The sequence below is a fragment of the Delphinus delphis genome, chromosome 16 (genome assembly GCF_949987515.2).
Source record: "Delphinus delphis chromosome 16, mDelDel1.2, whole genome shotgun sequence".
NCBI lineage: Eukaryota > Metazoa > Chordata > Mammalia > Artiodactyla > Delphinidae > Delphinus > Delphinus delphis.
The window spans coordinates 59,927,662-59,949,715 of NC_082698.1; the positions used below are offsets into that span (position 1 = coordinate 59,927,662).

The 22,054-nt window shown below is 38.0% G+C and overlaps 1 protein-coding gene across 2 annotated transcripts in view; it reads left to right on the forward strand.

Annotated features, from left to right (window-relative positions):
• Positions 1–7,152: 7,152 nt before the first annotated feature.
• The window catches only part of MICU1 (mitochondrial calcium uptake 1), a 201,326-nt gene continuing 186,424 nt past the window's right edge, over positions 7,153–22,054 (forward strand). Inside the window, exon 1 of one of the 2 annotated variants that reach the window (XM_060034819.1) lies at positions 7,153–7,264. The gene's annotated coding sequence lies outside the window, so the exon portion shown is untranslated. The remainder of the gene's footprint in view (positions 7,265–22,054) is intronic. The other variant, XM_060034820.2, reaches the window with a different exon arrangement.

A 22,054-nucleotide genomic window follows, 5' to 3' on the forward strand; every position in this document is an offset into this window, starting at 1 on the left:
AAGGAAATTTTTCTTTTTCAGCTTTTTATTGTATCTATATCAAACCTTATGCTGTACACCTTAAACTTATACAGTGATGTATGTCAATTATATCTCAATAAAACTGGGGGAAAAAAAAGTTCTTGAGACCCATGTGAGAGAGGAAAGTGGCCTGAACTAGCTCAGTTAGTTGGGGTGGAGTGGAGGGTGCATTTTTTGATAAGCATTTGGATTTTAAATTATCTTCTAGATAAGGTGCTCTTTTGCTCAAAGATGTAATGAAGATGACTTGAGTGAACAGGTAGATAATGGTGCCATCAACTGAAATAGAAAATGGGAGAGCAGGAGGAGGTATTTGTGGTAAGAGGATGAATTTTGTTTTGGATATATTAAGTTTGGTTGTTTGAGGCCAGCCAGCCATGAGGCCACTGAAGTGGGCAAAGTCTCTTACGTGTGGCAGAATGAACAGGTCTGGGGTTGGATGGTAACTGGAGGCTCAAGTCCAAACTCCACCAGTTGAGTGATCCTGAACATAATCTGTGACTGTATTTACTATTGTGTTTAGAAAGTCCCCTTGACTGCATCTTTTTCCCTAGCCCTGTGCTGTCAAATGCTGTCATTTAGCCATATGTGGCTACTGAGCTCTTGAAATGTGGCCAGTCCAAACTGAGATGTACTTGGGGGGAAGGGATAAATTAGGAGTTTGGGATTAATATATACACACTACTATATATAAAATAGATAAACAAGAAGGACCTACCATATAGCACAGGGAACTATACTCAATATCTTATAATAACCTATAATTGAAAAAAGAATATATAGATATATATGTATAACTGAATCACTTTGCTGTACACCTGAAACTAACACAACATTGTTAGTCAACTACACTTCAATTAAAATAAAAAATCCATGGGGAATTCCCTGGCATTCCAGGTTATGTTGCAGGAAAGGGGACCCCTTCCAGGGCCCGAGAATGGGCTCTTTTCTAACACTTGGAAATGAATTGTCTGAGGAGACACACATGCTGACAAAGCAAGAGACTTTATTGGGAAGGGGCACCCGGGTGGAGAGCAGGAGGGTAAGGGAACCCAGAACTGCTCTGCCACATGGCTCACAGTCTCAGGTTTTATGGTGATGGGGTTAGTTTCAGGGTTGTCTCTAGCCAATCATTCTTTTTTTTTTTCTTCTAATATTTATTTGGCTGCACCAAGTCTTAGCTGTGGCACGCGAGATATTTAGTTGTGGCATGTGGGATCTTCAGTTGTGGCGTGTGGGATCTAGTTCCCTGACCAGGGATTGAACCCAGACCTCCTGCATTGGGAGTGCAGAGTCTTAGCCACTGAACCACCAGAGAAGTCCTTGGCCAATCCTTCTGACTCAGGGTCCTTCCTGGTGGTGTGCACATTGCTCAGCCAACATGGATTCCAGCAAGAAGGATCCTGGGAGGTTGGTAGGATGCATGGACTGGTGTCCCCTCTCTCCTTTTGACCTTTCCGGAATTCTTCCAGTTGGTGATAACTTGTTAGTTCCACATTCCTTACCAGGATCCCCTGTTCTAAGATAATGCATGCAAGTGGCTACTATCTTGCCTGGCCAGGGTGGGCAGTTTCAGTCAGTGTTAACAGTGCTAACAGTTAGGACTCAGCTCTTTCACTGCCATGGCCCGGGGTTCAATCCCTGGCTGGGGAACTAAGATTCTCACAAGTCATGCAGTGCGGCCCAAAAAAAAAAAAAAAAAAATCCAAATCAAAATGTGAGTATAAAATAAGTATAAAATACACACTGATTTCAAAGACATGTTATCAAAAAAGAAAAGACTGTAAGATATCTCATTAATAATATTTTATGTTGATTACATGTTGAAGTGATATTTTGGATATGTTGGGTTCAATAAAAATATACTATTTAATTAAAAAAGGAATTGTTTTTGCCTTTTGTAATGTCAGTTGCTTTCCTTCTTACTGGTAGTATATAATCAACTAAAATTATAAAAGATAATTACCACCTGACTAGTAATAATAGTGGAAATAAAAAAACTAAATAAATTAAAAGGTTCATGATGAATGTTCTAGCCCACTTTGGAATGAAGTCTAAGAGAGAGAAATTGGAGAGCCCTTAACTTTTTTCTTTTTAAAAACAATTTAAACTTACAGAAAGATTGCAAGAATAGGAGAGAGAACTCCTGAATATTATTTATTCAAGTTCACCAACTTTTAACATTTTGCTGCATTTGCATTCTCTCTAGATATTTTCATTTACTTTTTCTGAACAATTTGAGAATAGATTGCATGTATTATGCCTCCTTACCTCTTCATACCTCGGTGTGTATTTACTATAAATATATATATTACTTTATATAATCACCAAATAGTTATCAAATGTGGGAGCTACTTTTTTCTAATCTATGGTCCATATTCCAATTGTGTCAACTGTTTCAATAAATCTTTTATAGTATTTCCCCTGCTGTGGTACAAGTTCCAGTTTAGATCACGTATCGACTTTGCCAAGTCTCTTTAGTCCCTTTTATACGTAACAGTTCCTCAGCATTTTGGAGGGGGGGGGGTCTTTCATGACAGTTATTTATTTATTTAATTTATTTATTTTCTTGGCTGTGTCGGGTCTTAGTTGCAGCATGTGGGATCTTTTGTTGTGGTGCGCAGGCTTCTCTCTAGTTGTGGCCTGCAGAGGGTTTTCTCTCTCTAGTTGTGGCCTGTGGGCTCCAGGGCGCATAGGCTCTGTAGTTTGCAGCACACTGGCTCTCTCATTGAGACATGCGAGCTCCAAAGTTGTGGCGTGCGGGCTTAGTTTCCCCGTGGCATGTGGGATCTTAGCTCCACGACCAGGGATAGAACCCGCGTCCCCTGCATTGGAAGGCGGATTCTTTACCACTGGACCACCATGGAAGTCCCCCTCACGACAGTTATTTAATAGAATGTTCTTCAATATGGGTTTGGTTGATGTTTCCTCACGATTAGATTCAAGTGATATTATATCTTTCTCAGGGTATCACATCAGGAGGCATATGGTCACTGATCAAAGTGTTGCCTAGTTTCTCCACTGTATAGTTACTTTTTCCCCCTTTTAACAAATATACAATCTGTGGAGAGATACTTTGAAGATCTGAAAGTATACTGCTTATCAAAATTTCCCCCTAGATTTAGAATCCATTGATGATGTTTTCCAAACCAATCTTTTCTATGATAGTTGCAAAATGGTGATTTTCCAACTCCACCACTCTCTCTGTATTTATCAGTGGGCATTTTCTTTAGAGAACAGCTTTCCTTTTCCCCCATCTCCCTCTCTTTCTCTCTCTCATTAGAATATATGAATGAATTCTTATTTTATTCAATAGATCATAATTCATTACTGTTCTTATTTTCATACTCTAGTTACCCCAGATTTCCCCAGTGAGAGGTCCTTCAAGCTGGTTGCTGTTGGCATGCCCCCATTTTATTTTCTGAGCACTTTCTTATTTCTGGCCCAACAAGATATTCCAGATCATCTTGTACCTTCCTGCTCTAGCCCTGAAATCAGCTATTTCTTCAAGAAGCTTTGATTCCTTGTCATGGGGAAAGTTATTTAGAAATCAAGATCTGTGTAGGGAGTCTTTAATTTTGAAGTTATTTTCAATCATAAGATCGAGAGGAATATACATCAATTTTTATAAATCATCATATTTACGGCTGATTTAGTTATTTCCTTTTTTTCCTTTGTGTTAAGAAGAAAGGAAACATTAAGCTTATTTTTAAATTTTTTCATATTTACTTGAATATAATTCTGGCTACAATATTAGCAAAGAACACAGATTGCAATAGCAACTATGGATCATAAGTCTCTCAATAGTTGCTTGAATATAATATATCCTCAAAAGAAATTTATGATGGAAGATTGCATAGGTTTTGAAATACTATAAGCTAATCTGTGGAATCCTGAAGATAAGTGTAATGAAACATGGGACATCTCACTGAATTCATTTTAAAGAAATTAAAGAAATTGAATCAAAGCTCTATAAAATAACACTTTTTGTCATCAGATTCTTGTTGCAAAAGATGTTTTGCTTCTTGTGCTGCAAACTGCTGTGGTAACATCTCACATTATTTTTATGTGATAAAGGCAGATGAACTATAAAATGTTTGAAATAAGTACATCAATTTCTATTTTAACTGAATGAAATTAAATATGTACTCTGTTGATAACACGGGTCTTTGAACAATGATATACTTTTGAAATATTGAAGATGAAATAAAGAGATCACATTTTATGTGTGACAGTACTAGGGACAAAGACCAAGTCCATTTCTCTGTTGCATGTACTTTGTATTCATTCCCAAACCCATCATTATATGGGAATACTTGGGTCACTTTTTAAAAATCCAAATTCCTGAGCATCACCCTGGTGCACTTAAACATCATATCTCTTACTCTAAGAATATGTATCTTTAAAATCTCCCCAGATAATTCTGAGACAGTTGATCATAAAGCTGATTTGGGAACTACTGAACGTGGCAGAAAATACATTTATTCCAGGGTGTAAGTCTCATTATATATACATAAGTTGCCTGAGGGCAGGAACAGTGCTTATAAATTTTTATAAGCCCAGCACCTATTATGAGCCTTGCATATAGTAGACATTCAATATATGCTTAAGAAAATAATTTTAACTTCAAATTTTATTTGAGTCTTAATATTAGTTTGTGCAGGGGATATAAACCCGCTTTAGTGATATTATATATTCATGTGACAGGAACCTCCTTGCATAGCAAGCTGAAAGACAGTATTGGATTGGTGGACTGATTTCTAATGCAGAATGTAGTTGTGTTCAGTTATGAACCTGAATTCTGCTAACTTACTCTATGCTCCTGATAAATGAAGAAAGAATACTCCCGTTTACAAGATTGGTTTATTCTGTAAATTATCTCTGTCTTGTTCCTCTTTCCACTAAATGTTCCACTTGATGACAAATGGTTTAAAAAAAAAAAGTAACTAACATTTGTATGGTTTAAAACAGAGGTTCTCAAAATATGGTCCATGGACTCCAGGGGTTCCCTGAAATCCTTTCTGGTGATCTATAAGGTCAAGACTTTTTTCCTAATAATAAGAAGCTGTTATTTGCCTTTATCATTTTCATTCTCTGAGTGTACAGTGGAGTTTCCCAGAGGCTACGTGATGAGTGATATTGAAGCATATTAATGAAGAAAAATATGAGAATCATCTGTCTTCTATAAGCTAGACATTAAGAAATTAACAAGAATGTAAAACCATGCTTCACTTATATTTTTGAAAATATATAGCTATTATTAACAAATACGTTGTTTATGTTAACATATAATGGGCTTATTTTTAATGACTAAAAAAATTAAAAATTGGGCTTCAATGGTGGCGCAGTGGTTGAGATTCCGCCTGCCGATGCAGGGGACACGGGTTCGTGCCCCGGTCCGGGAAGATCCCACATGCCGCGGAGCGGCTGGGCCCGTGAGCCATGGCCGCTGAGCCTGCGCGTCCGGAGCCTGTGCTCTGCAACGGGAGAGGCCATAGCAGTGAGAGGCCAGCGTACCGAAAAAAAATAAAAAATAAAAATTTCCAGTTCTAATTTCTAAAACACGATAAGTATTGATAGTTATACATACATAAACAAAAGTTGTTTGGGGTCCTTAATAATTTTTAATAGTGTAAAGGGGTCCTGAGACCAAAGAGTTTGAGACCAGCGATTTATGTTTTTACAGGTTACTTAATAATTAGCTGAACTGGTTATTTAGTTTTATACAGACAAATTTTGACCGAAATCAGTATTGAATTTCACCAAGTATTAAAAATTGATCTTTGTTAAACATTTATAACTTATATATATATAAATATTATTGATAACTTTCTTTTTCTTATTCTGAGACACACTTGACTGAGCTACGAGTTAAGATTCCAGGAGCCTCCAGAGTTCTGGAGAGTAATCTATGACACAACTTGAAATTCCCATCATTAGCGTGAATGGACATGCTGCCTGAGAAGGATACCGTGCTAAGTGCCTGCTAGTAAACCTGGAAGGATGTCTTTATCAGATTTATCATTTAACAGAGAACAGGTTCTAAATGGAAAGTAACACAGAAAAGGCACATTTTGATAGCTGAGAAGCAAATCAGCAGATTCCTAACTCCTGTGGCAAGTAGATTCAGAGGACAGCAGATGGAAGAAAACTGCTTAAGATGTCCTTGGTGACCTTTCGATTAGGTCTTTACCAGCTCCAGCATTTTTTGAGTCACTTAAGGGTCTTCACCTGCTTCCCTACCTGCAATGGAAAAAAAGTTTCCATCGACAGGGTGGTTGTAAAGAAACATTGGGTTGCCTGTAAAGTGCTAGCAGCAGTGCCATGAACACAATAATTTGTCGTTCTTAGGGTAGTGGGGAGGGACGGTCCTTTGAGAAGAAATGGAGAATAGTTGTTCTGCTTACTTCACAACTTAACCCAGTGATAGTTCTGTCTGCCTCCTTTTGTTTCCATGGTTGCAGCTTTTCTACAGCTCTAAGTAAATTCTTGAAGAAATTTTTATTTAAAAGTTCTGTCATATCATTATCAAAATATTGTCATTCTATTTCCACAGCAGAAGAGAAGACTCCTCTGGAGCCTCAGTTCGGATAACAACATCAGAGAAAAACATGCTCCTAACAGCTTACTGACTAAACTCTCCAATAACATTAGTTTGCAAAGAGAACATTTGAGAAACCTCACAGTAGAGGAAGCGGTGAGGCGGTTTCTAAATTGGAAAAAACTTCAAGGTCAAGAAATAGGCAAATTTTGTCAGACGCCTAAATCTCATAGATGCAGTTCGAAAAGAACAATTCCCAACTTACTGTGGTCCAATTTCCTTTTCACTGACTCCTTTCTGCTTAGCCAACACGTAAAAGGGTACCAACAAGGTGGCAGCAGGCACAATAAATCTCTTTAAAAGACTCCTGTACCCCTTGTGTGTCGGGGGCGGGGAGGGACGAACGCCAGAGAAACGGCCAGAGAGCTTCTGAGTACTCTCTCACCTTCCCGCCTAAACACTGAGGGGGCGGGGCCCGAGGCCGGGGCGGGGCCGGTTGCCTCCCTGGGCTCTCCCCACTCCTTTTCCTCCGTGCCCCTCCCACACGCATTTCACCACGATCCCGACAGGCTCAGCGGCTAGGAGCGTCACGTGAGGATGGGCGGTGGAGCTGCAGGCTGGTCTCGCCTGTTTCTTCGTCTCTATGGTTTTCAGAGGTGGGCGGCTTTGACGGAGAAGCAGCTGGAGCTCCAGCGTGGACGGGTAAGTCCTGGACTCTGAAGGGTATGAGGAGACAGCCTTTTAGGAAAGACGAAAGGGAAGGGGATGCGAAACAGCTTTAGGGACTTGACCTCCGGGGCCGGCTGTTTCCGGCTGTTTGTCTGCTCTGGGGTCAGGCGACTTCTCTGGTCGAGCGGGATAGCTGTCTCTCCCTGATGTGCTCAGTTTAGGGGTTTGAGAGCAGTCCTTAATCCTGCCTGCTTCCCTTCCTCAGCTTTCCTTCACCTCACCCAGTCCCTTCTCCCTGTGCCAGGAGAACTTCTACCGAGTTCCCAACCTCAGGGTTCACTTGAGCGTCGACGTCCCTCTTCTCACGGGTGACCAGGGACACATCCTTGGGATTTGTGGATGTGGTTGGAAGTGGGTGCGGAGTTTACAGTTAGATCTCTTATGGGGGAAGTGTTAATCTTTGAAACGAAGAAAAGTGGAAAAATCACTGGGACCTGAAGGAACATAACAAAGTGCAGGCTTCTTGGACTGTTCAGTTTTTCTCTTTCCCAGTGCCGTAACCAGTTTTCATTCTCTGTCGAGTTTCCTTCTCACCATACTGTCCTGGCCCACAATACGATGCTTTGAGAATGAGCCGGGCGTTATTGACTCAGTGTGACTGTTGGGAAAAGAGTTTAAAACGAACTGTTCTTTAGGTTGCGATCTCTGTTATGTTATGGTTTATGGTTTCTTTATCTTCTCTTTCAGATGCCTAAAAAGTATTGTAGATATTTGTAAATATAAGTAGAATAACCATATTATAGTTAAGGGACTAGAGTAAAATACTTTATTTTCCTTGTGGTACCTGGAAAGTCCTATTTTATTTCTGTTTTATAAGTATCAATAGATGTGTCTATCGGTTTGGGGGCAGTTTCTTGGGTATACCTTTGTTTATGTTAAAGTATTCCTTTGAGTTACATGTGCAAGTGATCTAGCAGTAGAAAGGAGTGAAACAGTTTGGGGTTGATAGCTGTAGGAGAGCTTAGGTTTCATTAAACTGTATGACAAATTAATAAAATGTCAGCATCTTGAGACAGGTGTTGGCCAGTTCGACTACCCGTTATCTTCCTAGCGTTGGGTAAGGTATTGAGCTTGTTAAATATTGCCTTATTCTAAAAAATTTTTAGAACCCACTGCCACTTGTTTGTGAGAAGGTGGCTCTGGCCTCCAGCTGCTCTAAGTGTCCTTACTGAGGATTATAAGACACAAAGTAATGCTAACAAAAAGGAAAGATTCAGGAGTTGGTTTTGTGCCTGGGGAGAAAAGGAAAGAGTGATAGAAACTAATAAGAGCAAGAGAACAAAAGAGTGTATTGCTATCTTCATTTATAATCTATAGAACATTTACTATATTCAGTAGACTTTTTAACATTTCCAAGGGGTGCATTTTGAGAGTGACTTTCCTGTATTTAACAATGGTATGTAATTTCTCCCATAATGCAATATTATGTAAAATAATTATAACTGAAAGATTTAACAGACACTTAAGATTTTATATTATTCAGAATTATAGGACAAAAGTGATAAAGTTATTATACCTAATTTGGCCACTTTCAATCTTTAGTTTTCCCTCTTGAGCAATTTTTACAATGGCTGCAGCAATTGCTGAATGTTTACCATTTTTTTTTCCGTAAGGAGTAGAGTTTTTTACTATTTCCTTTAAAAGAGAGCCAATTTTTAAAAAAAGTTTACTCGCAGCTTTTTTCCGCACACTCAAAATGAAAATAGCTTGATTTCGTGCCAAGGGAAAAAGCTGATTCTTTTTAAGTAGATGTTTACTCACTTTGGTAAATTATGAGAAAATTATTAATGCTTTTAAGACATGAAATATTGATATCTCAGCATATTTGAGAAGAAAACACAGGGGTAGTATTTTTAAATGTTTTATATTTCCTATTATAAAAGTAATATGTGCTTATTTTTGAAAAATAAAAACATTGTAGAAAGTATGACACAAAGTTGAAATCCTAATTTATCCTTTCCCTGCCACCAGGTAACCACTAGTTCCCCTTGCATTTTTGGGAATCAGTGTGGAAAAGTAGAGTCTGGAGTCAGAGTCCCTGGGAAAAATGGTACTAATAGTATTAGGCTTACATCCTACAACCTCAGAAACTCCAGAAGAGAGATTTCCCTTTCTCTATGATAACACCAAACTACTGTGTGGGAGTCTCCTTGGCCTGACTTGGGTCATTACCCATCTTAGAGGCAATCTCTGTGCCCAGACAGATGGAATGCTTTGTGTGGCCAGGATTGGATCTTATTCCCACCCTGGAGTGGGGTGGAGGGGGATACATTTTCAAACCACATGAATTAAGGGTAGGTGACATACAGTTCCTAAAGGAAAATTGAGGTATCATTTCCTAGAGAAGGCAGAAAGATTGCTGGGCAGACAAAAACAGCAGATGTTCACTAAAATAATTTTACATATATTTAAAAAAAATAATTTCTTTCCTTTCCCAGTATAAATTAATTGTATTTTAAAATTTACATGTTGATTTTTCCTTTTTTAATGTGTATTATTTTATTAATTTATAAAACTTGAAATTTAAACTCTTTGCGCCTATTTGTATTGTTATTACATGTATAAGTACACATGCTCTGGAGTATTCAGGTTTTCTAACTTTAAATATATTGTATATTTGGCCAGCTTGTTAAAATTGATTATTGGTAAGTATTTTTTGTACTGTGGGTGAACTTGATTATATAAACTGTAGTTTATAAACAGTAAATAAAAGTTTTAAATATTTAAGTGTATATAGTAAATATGATTACATGCTGATTCTTTTAATTATTCCGTGTTCAAAAATCTGCATAGAAACGACTTCATTTTGAGCATTGTATAAAATATAAAAGATAATTGTCGCTAATTGTTGTCACTGGGTGTTAACTTTAAATCTACAGTTAACATTAATGTCTGGTTTTATATCTTTATGGATTATTCTGACAATTCATTATATTTTAAGAGAAAATATAATAGAAGCAACATATTGTTTACTCTTGTTTTCATTTAAAAGATGTTAGTAGCTTGATTCAATGGACATTTGAATGAACTTTAATTGCTAACATTGGTGGCTAACAATTGGCTAACGGGCTTTAGTTTAGACAGGCAGGTCTATATTCTAAAACCCAACTCCATCACTTCTTGATGTTGAGCAAGTTACTTAATCTTTCTGAACTTGAGATTATTTCATTTACAAATGGAGATGATAATACCTATCTCATAAGGGTCTTGTAAGGATTAATTAACATATGCCAAGTGCCTAGGATGTAGTAGATTCTCATTAAATGTAATTGTTAATAATAACAATGACAAAAAATGTCTAGAAGAGTTTATTTTCCCAATTTCAGAATGCTTAGCCCCAGAGAGTTTAAAATATATAGGTGTCTGCAGAATTAGCAAGATGGTTCTTTATTCAGTTTGTCTTGATTTTAGCAGGTTTTAAAATTCTATACTGCAGATATAGCAATAAATGAGAAAACTTTGTTTAAACTACATAATTATTAGCAGACTGCCTAAGTTTTTAAAGATTGCTTAAGCGCACACAGCTTGATATATATAAAGAATACAACCCAGTCAAAAAAATGGACAGAAGACCTAAATAGACATTTTTCCAAAGAAAACATCCAGATGGCCAACAGGCACATGAAAAGCTGCTCAATATCACTAAGTATTAAAGAAATGCAAATGAAAGCTACAATGAGGTATCACCTCACACCAGTCAGAATGTCCATCATCAAAAAATCTACAAATAATAAATGCTGGAGAGGGTGTGTAGAAAAAAATGAACCCTCCTACACTGTTGGTGGGAGTGTAAACTGGTGCAGCCACTATGGAGAACAGTGTGGAGGTTCCTTAAAAAACTAAAAATAGAGTTACCATATGATCTTGCAACCCACTCCTGGCCGTGTATCTGGAAAAGATGAAAACTCTAATTGGAAAAGATACATGCACCCCAGTGTTGACAGCAGCACCATTTACAATAGCCAAGATATGGAAACAACCTAAATGTTCATTGACAGATGAATGGGTAAAGAAGATGTGGTACACATATACAACAGAATATTACTCAGCCATAAAAAAGAATGAAATAATGCCATTTGTAGCAACATGGATGGACCTAGAGACTATCATATTAAGTGAAGTAAGTCAGACAGAGAAAGACAAACATATGATATCACTTATATGTAGAATCTGAAAAATGATACAAATGAACTTATTTACAAAACAGAAACAGACTCACAGACATAGAAAACAAACTTATGGTTATCAAAGGGGATAGTGGGGCTGGGGCAGGGGAGAGATAAATTAGGCGTTTGGAATTAACATATATATACTACAATATATAAAATAGGTAAACAACAAGGACATACTATATAGCACAGGAAACTATACTCAATATCTTGTAATAACCTAAAGTGGAAAAGAATCTGAAAAAGAATATATATATATATATAGACACACACACACATATATGTGTGTATAACTGAATCACTTTGCTGTATACTTGAAACTAACACAACACTGTAAATTAACTATACTTCAATTAAAAAAACATAAAAAGTAAAGATTGCCTCCTCCAAGTATAACTGTCAGGCTGGGGGAATGTATTGAGTGAATTTTACACAAACTCTGAGTTCAGTAAAGCTCAGTAAGTGGAAGATAGCCTGTTCCTTCACTATGCAAGGGAAGCTAAGCATTGAGCACCTTGGAAGTTCAGATCAGAATTTATGGTGACTTTAGGTAATTGGGGTATAGTTGTTTTACAATGTTGTGTTAGTTTCTACTGTATAGTGAAGTGAAGTAGAGTTCCCTGTGCTATACAACAGGTTCTCATTAGTTATCTATTTTATACATATTAGTTAGTGTATATATGTCAATCCCAATCTCCCAATTCATCCCACCGCCCCATCCCCACCTTGGTGTCCATACGTTTGTTCTCTATGTCTGTGTCTCTATTTCTGCCTTGCAAACAGGTTCATCTGTACCATTCTTGTAGATTCCACATATATGTGTTACTATACAATATCTGTTTTTCTCTTTCTGACTTACTCTCTATGACGGTCTCTAGGTCCATCCACATCTCTACAAATGACCGAATTTCGTTCCTTTTTATGGCTGAGTAATATTCCATTGTATATATGTACCAAATCTTCTTTACCCATTTGTCTGTCGATGGGCATTTAGGTTGCTACAATGACCTGGCTATTGTAAATAGTGCTGCAGTGAACATTGGGGTGCATGTGTCTTTTTGAGTTATGGTTTTCTCTGGGTATATGCCCAGTAGTGGGATTGCTGGATCATATGGTAATTCTATTCTTAGTTTTTCAAGGAACCTCCATACTGTGCTCCATAGTGGCTGTATCAATTTACATTCCCACCAACAGTGCAAGAGGGTTCCCTTTTCTCCACACCCTCTCCACCATTTATTGTTTGTAGATTTTTTGATGATGGCCATTCTGACAGGTGTGAGGTGATACCTCATTATAGTTTTGATTTGCATTTCTTTAATAATTAGCGATGTTGAGCATCTTTTCATGTGCCTCTTGGCCATCTGTATGTCTTCTTTGGAGAAATGTCTATTTAGGTCTTCCTCCCATTTTTTGATTGGGTTGTTTTAGTGGTTACTGTGTTGAACAGTGCAGATATGAAACATTTCTATCATCCCAACACATTCTATTTGACAGAATTGTTGTGGATTATTATAAATACACTTATATCTACATTTGCTAGTTTCAGATGATAGTTAATTTGTATTTCAATCATGTTCCTTGTTCAAATAAAACTTACTTTTAGATTTGGAAATTGTATTTTTAAAAATGATCAAGTAGATTCTATTGTAACGTATTTCAAATAAAGAAGCATTGCTAATTTTCTTGGGTTTTTGATCTGTGATAACATTTAAATTAAGTTGTTTCAGAATTTGATTATCAACTTAAGCATTGATATCATCTGACTTTATATCCTCATAATTCCTGAAATGGTAATGAAGCATAATGGTTAAGAGCAATGGCCTTGAGATCAGAGAAACTCTCCCCTGCCATCCACTGGCAAATTTCTTAAAAGTGTTGAGTTTTGGTGTCCTTCTCAGTAAAATAGAAGTGATAATAATACTTAGCTCAGGGTTATTGAGATTAAATAAGGTAATGGATATCAAACATTTAGCATAGTATCCCTCACAGAGTAGTGTTCATTAGATGCTAGCATTAAAGAGAATTTGAACAACCAGTTGTTTACAAGCAAAAGAATTTTTTGAAAAGTTGGGGAAATTGGAATATGGACTGGACATTAGATGATACCAGGGAATTATTGTTAAATTTGTTAAGTATAACAGTGACATGTTTATCTAAAAAGAAAGTCGATATTTTTGGAGAGGCATACTAAACTATATAGCAGTGAAATGATACCATGTCTGAGAGTTGCTTTAAAATAATTTACAAAGACAATGAGGAATAAAAGGGACAGAAAAATTGATCTTAACTTCCATTTCCTGTGAAGAAGGAGTAACAGGGACCATATTTACCCTCCCACCTGGAGCTGCTAAAAGGGGAGACAAAATATACAAAACAGTTGTTTCCTGGATTTTGGACATTGTGCAGCAAAGGACAGTGATCCCTGAGAGATGGGAAACAAACGGAGGTGAGCTCTGTGATTGTTCTGGCTTGCTGCCTGGAGAGCATTTCCCAGCTGCAGAGTAGGGAGGGCGAACCCAGGCAGAGCACAGTGGTCTTCCTGAATTGAGAGAGTCTGGGGAGGCCAAGACAGCTGGAGTTTGCTGGGCAGAATGCTAGAGATGAGAGAGCCAGAAGGAGGGAGAACCCTCATGTATTCAGCTGAGAATTGATCAGTGACTACATGTGAGGAAACTACCCGAGGCTAGGAAAAGAACTACCTGAAAAGAGCGAACAAAGGCAGGGATAGTGTTTTTTCCTACCAGCCAGAGTGGAATATATTTTAACAGGTCACCAGGTGGAGTACAGTAGTCTCCCCTTATCTGTGGGTGATACATTCGAAGACCCCCAGTGGATGCCTGAAACTGGGGAGTACCAAAGCCTGTATATGCTAACTGGTGAGTAGCACATCAAGCATGAATATGATGGACAAAGGGACGATTCATACGGGGGGCAGGCGGTACAGGGGACGGGGCATGGAGTGGGACAGTGTGAGATTTCATCAGGCTACTGAGAATAGCACATAGTTGAAAACTTATGGATTGTTTATTTCTGGAATTTTGCATTTAATATTCTTGGATCAAGGTTAACTGTTGGTAACAAGCTACAGAAAGCCAAACCACAGTGGGGTAAATTAGTCTTAAACTAAACACTGCTCTGACCCAGCCAAAAAACTTAAAAGCAAGACCTGAAACAGTCAAACTGTTTCCAAGTAACATATTCATGTCCTAGAACTAAGCTCAAGAATAGATTCAGGAATACAAAAATATCCAGCACCCAAAAAGGTAAAATTCAGTGTCTGGCATCCAATCAGAAATTACTAGGCATGCAAAGGAGCAGGAAAATATGACTCATAATGACAAGAAAAACAATGAAAACTGAAACAGAAGGACACAGGTGATAGAATTAGTGGAGAGGGATGGTAAAACAGTTTTTTAAAACTGTATTCTGTATGGTCAGGAAACTAGAAGAAAGATTGAATGTTTAAATAGAAACACGGAAGATACGAAAAAGACCCAACTGAACCTCCAGAGATGGAAACTACAGTGTGAGATGAAAGATACACTTGATGTTATTAATGGCAGATTAGACATGGGAGAAGAAAACTTAAGTCAAGATGTAACTTCCAGTTTACAGGAAATAAAGGGGCTAGAGAAATATTTAAACCATTCTACAAGGAAGCAATTAGATAAATACAGAATTTGAGAAATGCAATATAGATGTCCTGTTCTGTTAAAAAATTAGGGTTGTGCTGTGATTGCACAGTGTGGTGAATATACTTAATATAAGCTTTAAAGTGGTTAAAATGGTAAATTTCATGTATATTTTACCACTGTTTTAAAAAAATTACCATTTAAAAAAAACATTTAAAAGTATACAATTGGCAGGCATAAAGTGTATTTGCATTGTTGTACAATTATCACCACCATTCATTTCTGGAATTTTTTCTTCTTCCCAAACAGAAAACTATACCCATTAAACAATAACTCTCTACTTCCTTCTCCCCTCAGTCTCTGGCATCACCATACTACTTTCTGTTTCTTTGAATTTCACTACTGTAGGTTTGTCATATATGTGGAATCGTATAGTATTTGTCTTTTTGTGATTGGCTTGTTTCACTTAATGTAAGTCTTTAAGGTTCATGCATGTTGCAGGATGTATCAGAATTTCCTTCCTTTTTCTTCAGTTTTAAAAATTGTGGTATAATACACATAATATAAAATTTACCATCTTAACTTTTTTTTTTTTTTTTTTTTTGCGGTACGCGGGCCTCTCACTGTTGAGGCCTCTCCCATTGCAGAGCACAGGCTCTGGACGTGCAGGCCCAGCGGCCATGGCCCACGGGCCCAGCCGCTCCGCGGCATGTGGGATCCTCGCAGACCAGGGCACGAACCCGCGTCCCCTGCATTGGCAGGCGGACTCCCAACTACTGTGCCACCAGGGAAGCCCCATCTTAATCATTTTTTAAGTGTACACTTCAGTGGTATTAAATACATTCAGATTCTTGTGAAACCATCACTATCATCCATCTCAAGAGCTATTTTCATCATGTAGAAGTGAATTGCTGCATCCATTAAATAACTCTCCAATACCCCTCCTTCCAGTCCCTGGCAACCACAATTCTACTTTCTGTCTCTGTGATTTTGACTACTCTAGGTGCCTCATCTAAGCAGAATCATACAGTGTTTATCTTTTTGTGACTGATTTATTTCACTTAGCATAATGTCATCAAGATTCATACATGTTGGAGCATGTGTCAGGATTTCCTTCCTTTTTATGCCTGAGTAATATTCCATTGTATTTATAAACCACATTTTGTTTATCCATTCATGTTGATGGACACTTGTGTTGCTTTCACCATTTGGCTACTGTGAATAGTGCTGCTATAAGCATGGGTGTACAAATACCTGTTCAAGTTCCTGCTTTCAGTTCTTTTGGGTATATACCCCAGAGTGGAATGCTGGATCATATGGTAATTCTATGTTTAATTTTTTGAGGAATTGCCATACTGTTTTTTGTAGTGGCTGCACCATCTTGCATTCCCATTAGCAGTGCACAAGGATTCCACTTTCTTTTTTTGTTTTTTTTCCTAAGGATTCCACTTTCATATAATGAATAAACAAACAAACATATAATAGTCATTCTACTGGGTGTGGATAAATTTTATGTTATGTATAGCTAATAAAATAAGATTAGAGTGGTCAGGGGAGAAAAAGGTTGTATATGAAGGAACTGTCCTAGATTAGAGAGATTGGAGAAACAAAACCAAAGATAATACATGATTTTTGTGTGGATCCTAGTTTGAAAAATCAGCTATATATTTTGTGGAAGTTTGAATACGTACTCCTATTAGAAGATATTAGGAAATTGCAATTAATTTGAATAAGTGTGATAATGGTATTGTAGTTATGTAGGAAAACATTATTGAAATATTTAAAGTGTTTTAATGTCTGTAACTTTGAAGTTGTCTGCCTTAAAAATAGCTTGATAGATATGGATAGACGAAGCAAATAGGTGAAATGTTAATTGTTCAGTCTAGGTAATGTACATGTGGTGTTCATAATAGTATTCTTTGAAATTTTCTGAGTGTCTGAAAGTTTTTAAATGAACTATAAAGGTTTGATGTTAATATCTTTCTTTTTAAAAAATTTTATTTATTTATTTAGGGCTGAGTTGGGTCTTTGTTGCTGCGTGCAGGCTTTCTCTAGTTGTGGCGATGAGGGCTACTCTTCGTTGTGGCGCGTGGGCTTCTCATTGCAGTGGCTTCTCTTGTCGCGGAACATAGGCTCTAGGCGTGCGGGCTTCAGTAGTTGTGGCTCACAGGCTCTAGAGTGCAGGCTTAGTAGTTGTGGCACACGGGCTTAGTTGCTCCGTGGCATGTGGGATCCTCCTGGACCAGGGCTCGAACCCATGTCCCATGCATTGGCAGGTGGATTCTTAACCACTGCACCACCAGGGAAGCCCCGTTAATAGCTCTCTTTTCTGGAAAAGAAGCCTTTTTTTGTTTTTTGGCTTTGGGTCTTCGTTGCTGTGCGCGGGCTTTCTCTAGTTGCAATGAGTTGGGGCTGCCCTTCATTGCAGTGCGTGGGCTTCTCATTTCGGTGGCTTCTCTTGTTGCGGAGCACAGGCTCTAGGTGCACAGGCTTCAGTAGTTGCAGCATGCGGGCTCAGTAGTTGTAACAGGCGGGCACTAGGGTGCACGGGCTTCAGTAGTTGTGGCACACGGGCTCTAGAGTGCAGGCTCAGTAGTTGTGGCACATGGGCTTAGTTGCTCCACAGCATGTGGGATCTCCCTGGGCCTGGGATCGATCTTGTGTCACCTGCATTCGCAGGCAGATTTTAACCACTGCGCCACCAGGGATGTCCCAAAAGAAGCCATTTTTAATTTGCTTTTACTTTTATAAATAATTTAATCCTTAACACTTAGTTTCTCTCTCCTTTTTTTCTTCATTAGTTTCTCTTTATAATTGATGTTATGGGTTTTGTCTTCCAGATACTCCATTTTTACTCTTTTTTTTTTAACTAAGTATGTAATTAGTGTCCTTTTTAGGAAGTGATTTTTGTGTTCATCCTGACCAATGGAGTATGCATTCTTCATATATAGCCTAGCTTTTGAAGGAGCAATTCAATTGTCAAAGCTTTAGATTACTCCCATTACTTATTTAACCCAGAGGTTTTAATTTCATGCTCTATAGGAAAATGGCTCTCAACTCATTGATAATTTCTTTCCTGACTGCATATTTTCTTTAAGCTCAGGTTAAGTCTCTGTTCAACTTCTAGGTACTACGTGTACTGTATTAAGATTCACAAAGTGTCATTTTTCGGTTAAGAGGGTAGAGGGCAGAATATTGTTATTGTGGGAAACCTAGGGTTCTACTACTATAAGAAGCATGCTAACCTATGAGTCTTGGTGGTGGTTATTGTTTTTTAACTTGTTTGCTAGTTAATTTTCCCAATATGAAGCATTTCCAGCTTTATTTCTATAGTATAAGTATGATGAGAAGAGAATTAGACAAGGAGTTATGGGAGTTATAGACCTAGTTTCTGTTTCCAACTTTGCTGCTAAGTAGCTTTATGATTTTGATGATGTTTCTTGAAGAATCATCCTCTCTGGCCAGTTTCCTTTTGTACTGAAAATTTGAAAATTTCTAAGGTCTCTTTTAGCTCTAATATTCTGGTATATTGTTCCTTTTTCTTTCTTCATATTTTATCTCTGTGTTTGTAAGGGTATTGTGGCAGACTGTGTACTGAATCCTCTTGTCAAAAATGTGTACGTTCCTTTTCTTTTTAAATAACAACAAAAAACCTTTCTCTTTTTAACCTATTCACTTCCCTACTTTTTGTGGCAACAGGAACAACTTCTTTGTACTGAAAAATATGTTGATTATAATTCCTCCTTTTGTATAATAAAATAGAAATGTGAAGGAAAGCAGTATGTCATATTGTGCCCGATAGTCTTCATTTGCCCCCTCTATATTCACTCTTCTTTTGTTTTTGGCTGCTGCGGCATGTGGGGATCTTAGTTCCCTGACCAGGGATCGAACCCATTCCCCCTGCAGTGGAAGCGTGTAGTCTTAATCACTGGACCGCCAGGGAAGTCCCTGTATTCACTCTTTACCCTTCTCCATCCTGCTTGTGCTCCAAGAAGCTGACCTTTATGGACTACATGCTACTAGCTCCATTCGCTCTGGTATCCAGTAGGGTTTGGCCAGTGGCAGCGGATAGGAGGAGAGTGAGGTCTGGGTATATAGTTTCTTGGTTCCCTCTTTGTAGGTTGGTAATTATGTTTGACCCTTGAGCAAGGTGGAGGTTAGGGGCACTGACACCCCCCCGCCCCCCGCCGAGCAGTCAAAAATCCACATATAGCTCTTGACTTCCCCCAAACTTAACTACTAATAGCCTACTGTTGACCCATGTTGGGAAGCAGAGATACTGAATAATATTTTCTGAACTGAGAAGGAACTTTGAGACCAAAAAACAAAGCAGGCAACTCCATAAAGTGCATTTATGAAGTTTGTTGTGGGTAACTTACATACAGGCAGGATAGAGTGGATGATGATCTGGAGGCGTTTGCAGCTGCACTACATGCTGCCATAAGGGGTACAGGGGAATTTAAAGGACCCAAAGCTAAAAATAGAATCTGACTACTATGTTGTAGTATGTATCAGAATTTCATTTCTTTTTAAGGCCAAATGATCGATTGTATGTACACAGCATATTCTTTTAATCTGTTTTTCTGTTGTTGAACTTCTGGGCTATTTCCACCTTTTGCTATTGTGAGTAATGTTGCTATGAACACTGGTATACAAGTATCTGTTTGAATCTCTGCATTTATTTATTTATTTGGCTGTGTCGGGTCTTCGTTGTGGCATGCAGGATCTTTTTGTTGCAGCATGCGAACTCTTCATTGCGGCGCACGCAGGCTTCTCTCTAGTTGTGGTGTACGGGCCTCAGAGCTCACGGGCTCAGTACTTGCTGCACGCAGGCTCTCTAGTTGTGGTGTGCAGGCGAACTCTTCATTGCGGCGCACGCAGGCTTCTCTCTAGTTGTGGTGTACGGGCCTCAGAGCTCACGGGCTCAGTACTTGCTGCACGCAGGCTCTCTAGTTGTGGTGTGCAGGCTCTGGAGTGCGCTGGCTCAGTAGTTGCGGTGCATGGGCTTAGTTGCCCTGCAGCATGTGGGATCTTAGTTCCCTGACCAGGGACCAAACCCGGTCATCTGCATTGGAAGGTGGATTCTTAAGCACTGGACCACCAGGAAGTCCCTGAATCTCTGCTTTTAATTCTTGTGGATATATACTTAAGGTTGGAATTGCTGAATCACATGGTAATTCTATGTTTAACTGTTTTCCATAGTGGCTGCACTCTTACATTCCTACCAGCCGTGTACAAGGGTCCAGTTTCTTCACATTTTCTCCAGCACTTGTTATTTTCTGTTTCTTGTTTGTTTTTTTGATAATAGCCATCCTCATGGGTGTAAAGTGGTATCTAATTGTGGTTTTGATTTGCATTTCCCTAATGACTAATAATGTTGAGCATCTTTTCATGTACTTATTGACCATTTGTATATCTTCCTTGGAGACATGTCTATTCAAATCCTTTGCCCATTTTTGAATTGGGTTGTTTGTTTTTTTCTTGTTGGAGTAGATAGTTTTGAGTCAAAATACAAGGCTTCTTAGAAATGGCAAAGTGATTCCATGTATTTGAAATGGTATTTAGATTAGAAAAAGAAACAAAAATGTCCATTTCCTTGATTAGATAGCAAGGATAGATTATAGATAAGTTTATGATTGGAGTCTTACTCTGTGTTGTTTTTTTTTTGCGGTATGCGCGGGCCTCTCACTGTTGTGGCCTCTCCCATTGCGGAGCACAGGCTCAGGGGCCATGGCTCACGGGCCCAGCCGCTCCACGGCATGTGGGATCTTCCCAGACTGGGGCACGAACCCGTGTCCCCTGCATCGGCAGGTGGACTCTCAACCACTGCACCACCAGGGAAGCCCTTACTCTGCGTTTTAATTAAATGTTTGCATTAAAAGGAAAATATTTAGGCGTTATATGTTTATGTAACATTTTAGTGAAATTTATGTTACACTATACAGTTTTTATTTGATTTATCACCATTAGGAGCATTCTCTTATATTACCTTCCAAACAAACATTTATTCATAATTTGCTACTGTGCTCAGCTTTTTACAAGAATTTTCTCATTTAATCCTCCTCATAGTTCTTTGCAGTAAGTATCCCTGTTCTGTGGAAGTACAAAGTTGCCAAAGTCAGAAACACAGGTCTGGCTGACTTCAAAATTAATGGCCAGTAAGAGGTCAAGTTAACTAGATTACCTTGAGTAAGACACTTAACTTTCTGGGCCTCAGTTTATTAAACAAAGCAGAACAAAACAATATACAACAATACAAACTTATCTACATGTTTAGTAGAACTTTAATTTGTGATGTTCTAATTTTGCTTTAATTAAATCCTAGGGTTTAAAACATCTTCAAGTAAATAAGCGAAAGTTTTAACAAAAAAGAAGTACCTGGGTAAATAGAAATTGGAGTAAAGGTAAAAAAGGCAGGAAAACATCCTGTGAAATATCTAATATTGCTGTCAGCCTAGGAGGTTTGTTTCTAGAGGGAATGTAAATATAGACAGATTGTTATAAAAGAGTATCAATAAAGATGTCTGTTGTTGTGAACACTAAAAAATTCCGCTGAAATTGTTATTTATGTAGAAAGAGACTTCCTTTGGCAGAAATGTATATTATTCTTACAGATTCTTTGCTGTTGAATGAGACTCTGAGAAACATGTCATGGCCTCACAGTTGAGTTCTGACATGGAATTGTTATTACATTTTAATACAGGTACCTCGTTTTCCATGTCTGGAAATTGAGTATAGTGCAAATGAGAGTATTCGTTGGAGCATTTTAAAATATAAAGTTCTCTGCAAATGTAAGGTGACATTCTTATTAAATATTGATTCCTTCATTTTATGTTCACATATTTCTATATCACAGTAGGATTTAGAGCTTTTTAATTTAATAGGGAAGTGCATAAAGTATTCTTTGTTCTATGGTACATATAATACATTATTGTTGATCAAAATTTTTTGTTTCCCTTATT